The sequence below is a fragment of the Harpegnathos saltator genome, unplaced genomic scaffold (genome assembly GCF_003227715.2).
Source record: "Harpegnathos saltator strain DR-91 unplaced genomic scaffold, Hsal_v8.6 scaffold7, whole genome shotgun sequence".
NCBI lineage: Eukaryota > Metazoa > Arthropoda > Insecta > Hymenoptera > Formicidae > Harpegnathos > Harpegnathos saltator.
Genome location: NW_020230537.1, coordinates 215001 through 221400, shown reverse-complemented (window position 1 = coordinate 221400; position 6400 = coordinate 215001).

Genomic DNA, 6400 nt, shown 5'->3' with positions numbered 1-6400 from the left:
ATAAGCAGCGTTTGACTATTCTTCCGAGGTGACAGAACTTTGACGATTGAGATCACGTACGAAATACTTGACCATTGTATTTGTAGAAACGTTTTATAGTACTATCGATGCCTCACCCCTCGAAAGTTTTGAGCATTAATTGATTTCGGAGAAGAAACATCACCAAACTGTCCAAATGACAGACTTGTTTTTCTTTTTATTAGGAAACGTTCGCTCACGTATCGATGGTCATCTCAGATGGAAAATGAATCTGTTGCATCATATTTTGCGTCGTATTTTTAGAGCCCGTAGTAACTCATCTTAGAGCCAAATCTTCGAACGTGATCGATCAGCGTGCGATTGCCATGTAGCGTTGGAAAGGAATCTTTTGTTTCTTCTCCAAATACTTAAAAATCTCTATTGCGATATAACATAATTGTCGATAGGGTGATTTAGAAGATTATCATAGATTTAGACACGAGCCAGCTACTAGAAATGCGAACTATTAGAAGTCGCCCAAGTGGCCCATAATGCAATATTGAGCTGAAACGGAAGCTGAACCGAGTAATGTTACGGCAGTTATACTCAATTTTCATAATATAAGATTATTGCGTTATTATTGTTAAACGTTTAAGAACATTAAGAATTTGTCGTATTGTTTAAGGGAGTGGAACACGAGCTTTCACACACGGTCCGAACGGCGTCGTGAGATTGTTTGTTTGTATAAATTTTAAACAAGGAACGTTTAAACGTTTAACGTTTGCTCTTGATGTAGCATAGTTTTGAATTTCACACACCACAGTGAATGCTATATTCTATAATACCCCACATTTATCGCATCTTTAATGCGCCAACACGGATTATGGTCGTTTCTTGTCAATTGGCTAACTTGTACACGGGAGTTTTGTAATTCCATACTTACGCACAATCATGCTTTTCTCTCAAAATCAAAATTGTTTCGCTTGTATTAATTACAAGAGGATTCTATAAAGTTCTCACCTTTGTTAGCGACAATTTAATTTTACGCGCAATGCGTATACATATACGATATAGTTTCTTTTTTCTTTCGTTTGCAACGGAGGACAGAGTACAGTTCTGTTCATACGAAAGTACCAGACAATGTTCGATCATAGAGATCTCTATAATAAACTAATCAAGAATCAGAGAGTAACAAGCTGGTGGTGACGAAGTGACACGAACAAGCGCGAGAAACTTCTCTTATGTGATAAATATAAATTTGGACCCGCTAAGACACGCGTCCGTCCTTCTACGCTGTACGTCGTAAATGATTGCAAAAATTAATCCTCTCATGCGCTATTTAATCGACTGTTTATTCGCTGAATCGTACCGTCTTCTCGAATCTTCTCGAGCGTAATTTTGTTTGTTTGTTTGTTTGTTTGGTCCGTCGGAAAATTCCGCATGTAATTTCTTTTTACAAGGAGAGAAAACCTTCGAGATATTCTCGACATTGTCTCTGGCGACTGTGACAATTTACCCCGGGATAATTTACGCAATGCATTTTGTTTGACAACAGGTATGAAACGTTGCGTTTACGAGTGTCTGTGTCGCACGTGAGAGGGTTAGTACAAAGATTTTAACGTAATGCGTGTAAGAGAAATTAATGAAGATATAGCGATGAGAACGTTGAGCGCGTGTGCCTCAACTGCGCTGCGGAGGCTGTTTTAATATTTTATAAGGCGCAAGCTATCGTCGCAAGCGAAACCTGCTGATCTTATCCTTTTTTGTATTGTATTATTATCTCAAAATAATTGACGAATCGAAGGTAATGTCTAGTCGTGTTGTGTGCGTACTCATTGAATGTAACGTTGACACATGCGACACATGCGAGGAGATTTCTTACAGATGTTCATTTCTATTCAGCAACTAAGCCATCCCCCATTGTATGTGTCAATTTATTTTGCAAAATAAACTATTGGGCACGAATAAGGAGGCATTTGTTGTTGTCACAATTGCGAGCTTCTTTCGGCCGTATCGCCGGGTTGCGAGAGTTGCCGTTGTTAATCTAAATAAACTTAATCAACATTATCAACAGTATTTGCTGATTGCTAGCGATAGCAAAGTGTAGCACCTCTACTTTTTAATTTCCATTCGATCCCTTACTTTTTCGCAGAAACATATTAAATGTATATTACTTTTTAAATGTATATGAAGAGCTTGAATTTAATTATACGGGGAGCAAAAAGCCGCTCTGAAATTTCATGCGCGAGCGAATGAAAAAGCGAATAAAAATTTCTCTGTCGTTGAAAGAATCCAAAGGACTCAAGGGATCAACTGTGTTGCGTCGCCCTGACGCACAGCCCTTGAAAAGAATTGTCCTTGGAAAGAACGCAAGAGTATCGGGACCATAATCGGATACGTAAGTAAAGACGAGTCTCAAGAGTCTCTCTCCTTCGTACGTACTTTTCTCTCGCATAATTCAACATGTTACGCCGCAGCAAGCTTTTCATATCGAAGGTGAAATTGTACAAGCGATGTGTTGTACCTGTATCAAAAAGTGAACAATGTGTTTCGTTTGTGTAAAATTTTTGTGTAAAATTATTAAACGTTCAGAGACAAACGAGAGGATATTCTTTGCAAACCTTCGTCACGTTAGTCGTATAGAAGAGACAAAGCAGGGACGTTCCCTCTTCTTCGAAATTAAGCGTCGTTCGCCAAAATTCGAAATGCTTGCTGTGATACAAAGCAATTACAATGTATATCGTGAGATTAGTTGGTCGCTTACCTGCTTAGCGCGTAAACTACTTTATCGTCCTAACTCGCTCGGCAGTCCCGCGCTTATCGCGAGACTTTTCGATTCGATTTATACATAATTACGTACGTATGCGGGACAATGAATAAATTCACTCGTCAGGCGCGTGTCAGGTACGTCCCGTGGCCGTAATTCCACCATTTAACGAAGCAGTCGCTCAATTAACGAGACGAGGTATCTGACGCGTCGTTAACGCAGGCAACTGCACACATTTTGCTAGACACAGATTACATTCGTACTACATTCTCATCTTGCGGAATTCGTGCGTGTATAGTATTGGGTATTGGGTTGGCAACTAAGTGATTGCGGATTTTAAATAAGAATGAAAATTCAAAATTTTTAATTTGCTTTTTCAAATCTTTTTCAATGCATGTATGCGATACATTGAGCTTCTCTGCAATATCACGTGTTGTGCTATGACGATCTGAATCGATAATGGCCTTGATATGGGGCTCATCGACTTCAACTGGACGGCCACAGATCGTTGAGCATTTTTCAATGAAAAATCACCAGAACGAAATCTGGCGAACCAATTTTGACACTGCCTTTCTTTCAAGGCTTCAATTCCATATACGGCACATAACTTCTTGTGTGCTTGCGATGCGTTCTTGCCTTTTCGGAAATAATACAATAAAATATGTCTGAAGTGCACATCTGGCTCTTCCATTTTTAAATTGGGATAAAAACAAAACTAAAGAATTAATCGATATAATTTTTGTACTAAATGAAAGGTAGAAGTCCAAACAATAAGAAAAAAATATAGATTAGGTACTTTGAACACGTTAACGAAACAAAAGAAAGTGTAAAATCCATCTGTCGACAAAATTCGCAATCACTTAGTTGCCAACCCAATGTAACTCGCGCGCCGCGTGCACACGCTGCTTATTGTTAATTCGTCGTTGTCGTCGTCGTCGTCGTCGTCGTCGTCGTCGTGTTAAAAGCAAAAGTCGCAAGAGGGACATCGAATCGAGCTAAACTGTAGATTTGGTAAGCGTAATGCGTGCAATCGTCGCCATCTGGACATTTTCGTCCAAGGGTCGTACACGTGCGACGTTATTAATTGTTTGTTAAAGTATTGTTTACCGTCTTACAAACACGGACGGAACGTTCGTTCGTTCGTGTGGAGCAAATCTCATTCGGTATGATTGTTGCCAAGGCTGCGCGGTGTATTTTTCATTCAGTGATCGATAACAAGTACGCTTATACAATTCGTTTGTTTTTTCTTCTAGCTTCGCGCAAAATCAATAATATTTCGTTATTTAACGCGGATTTAACGCGGACGAGAGCAAGCTGAACGTGATGACGAGTGAGCGAGTATCGTTTTCTTGAATTATACAGCCAAACTTTGAGAGACAGAAGGGTCTTGCTTTCGTTTCTTTCATGATGCACTTTCTTCATGATGCGGTGTGTGATAAGATTATCGGCGAGTTTAGCGCTTTTCAGCGCACTTTTCAGCGATCAACCGAATAAATTACAGTCATTTTCTAATAATTTATTTCACAGTGATTGCGCAAACAAGCGCTCTCGCGGGGATTTGTTCACGATTGAAAAACAACAGCCATGAATTGTAAGATCATTGCGTCGCTCCGCTTATCCGTCATTTCTCATCGCCTATTTGTCGTCTGGCCTCTGACCGCAGACGTTCGAAATAAATTTTTCAGAAAACGTTCTCCCTTGCAACAGATGCACAAGTGATCAACGCACTCTGATATCCGTGGCTGATTACTTTTCACAATCCTATTTAGCCGTCTGCCGAATCGTTCGGCGGTGATTTAATTGCACCGATACAGGAAAGAAGAGCGAGAGAGAGAGCGAGAGCGAGAGCGAGAGCGAGAGCGAGAGCGAGAGAAAGAGAGAGAGAAAAAGAGAGAGAGAGAGCGAGAGAGAGAGAGAGAGAGAGAGAGAGCGAGAGAGAGAGAGAGAGAGAGAGAGAGAGAGAGAGAGAGAGAGAGAGAGAGCGGGGGTGACGATGGAATGGGGAGTGGTATGGTATAAGAGCGCGAGGGAACGGGCGGAGGGAAAAGGCGGAGGGCGAAAAGAGAAGTTACACGCGAGAACACGCGAGGCGAAAAGGGAACGCGAGCGGCTAGATGAACGGATAGATCAGGGCAAAAGGGGTGGGAATAGTCGGATGAAACGATTGGAAAGCGAGGGAGAGTCGGCAGTCGGAATCGGTCGTCGTGCCGATGGGAGCGTCGTTGCAGCTACGCCAGGGAGGGAGGGGAGGGGAGGGGGGGTTGCGCGCGCGGTCCCGCGTCCCGGGGGTTGCGGAGGCGGACGGCCGCCGGGACGAGCGGGGGCAAGTTTGAACGTCGGTACAGATACGGCATTATGAAAACACGAATGTACTTTTAAATCAATACCACCATCGCATTGTGGGCACCAGTGAGGGCGGTACGTTCGCATCCCGCGAATACGCCGCGAGGGAAGAGGGAGACCGCCGCCGAGGCCGCCGATGGCGCTGCCACGGCGTTGCCGAGGGGTCATAAGGGAATAGAGGGACAGGGATAGACATATATGTATATATATACACAGGCTGGGTGAAACCCGAGGGGGGAGGGGGGTTGGGGTTGGGAGAACCGAAGAATACGGGAGAAATGGCTCCGCGTGACAAGCATCGTCGCGGCCACGACTGCTTATGTTCAATTAAGAGCAGTAACTGTACGGAGACGGGGCGCGACGGCGCGAATGTCGTCGCTTCTTGCCTCTCCTGCGAGATGTCTTTCGTCGCAGACGCGGCCCTGCTACCCCGCCGACTCGGAGAGGCGGAGAGGCAGGCAGAGGGGGAGGGGGGCGGCTACGCAATACGCGACTCGACCTCGTTGCGTTTAGTTTGCACGATTACGCGATGTAATTTTTCTTTTTTCTCTTTCTTTCCTTTTTTCTTTATCGCTACGTGTGTCATGATGCGGGAAACTTTATCGGGGACTCGATCGTGTAGGGACAAATGAAAACGATAATTCTGAGCAACGTACCGAAAATCCAGTGTTACCAAGCTGAAGTTACGAAAGATCTTCTCCTCGCGTCCCAATTTCACCCGAGAGAGAAATAACGATCTCTCTTGGTACTATTTATATATTTTCGCTTTAATCGTGCCGGCTACAATCCCGGCAGCTCTTGTACGTAATAGTCGTGGCTAATTGCTTCACAGTGTGGGATGTTTCGGCAACAACATTTCCAAAGCGATAACACCGACTGTGCAATAGGCCAATCCGCGAGTTGATTAAAAACGCAACAAACAGAAAATGCAAAACGTCAGCCGCAACATCGACAATGAGCCTCGCTAACGCTGTCGCGCTCTCTCGTATTGAGATGAAGAAATTGCGCGCTACATACTTAATTATACTACCGTATCTGGCTTTTCCGAACGATCTTCGGAACCTCGGAGAGCGATCCTCGTGTTGCGCAAACCCCATAGCTTCTGCTTCTTTGGAACCATGGAGGATTTCGAATCTTTATTCTTCACTGTATTAACGATCAAGGTGAGAAAGCGGAAAAAGAGGAGCGTTTTACGTGGAATGAAACGTTGTTGGATTAGTTGGAAAAGCAACGAGTTAATAGCACTTAACGCCAACTGTGAACGTTATCGAATGCAACTTTTTATTCAGCAAGCGTCAGATTTTTATTCTGTTATTCGCGTACGTGTAAAAA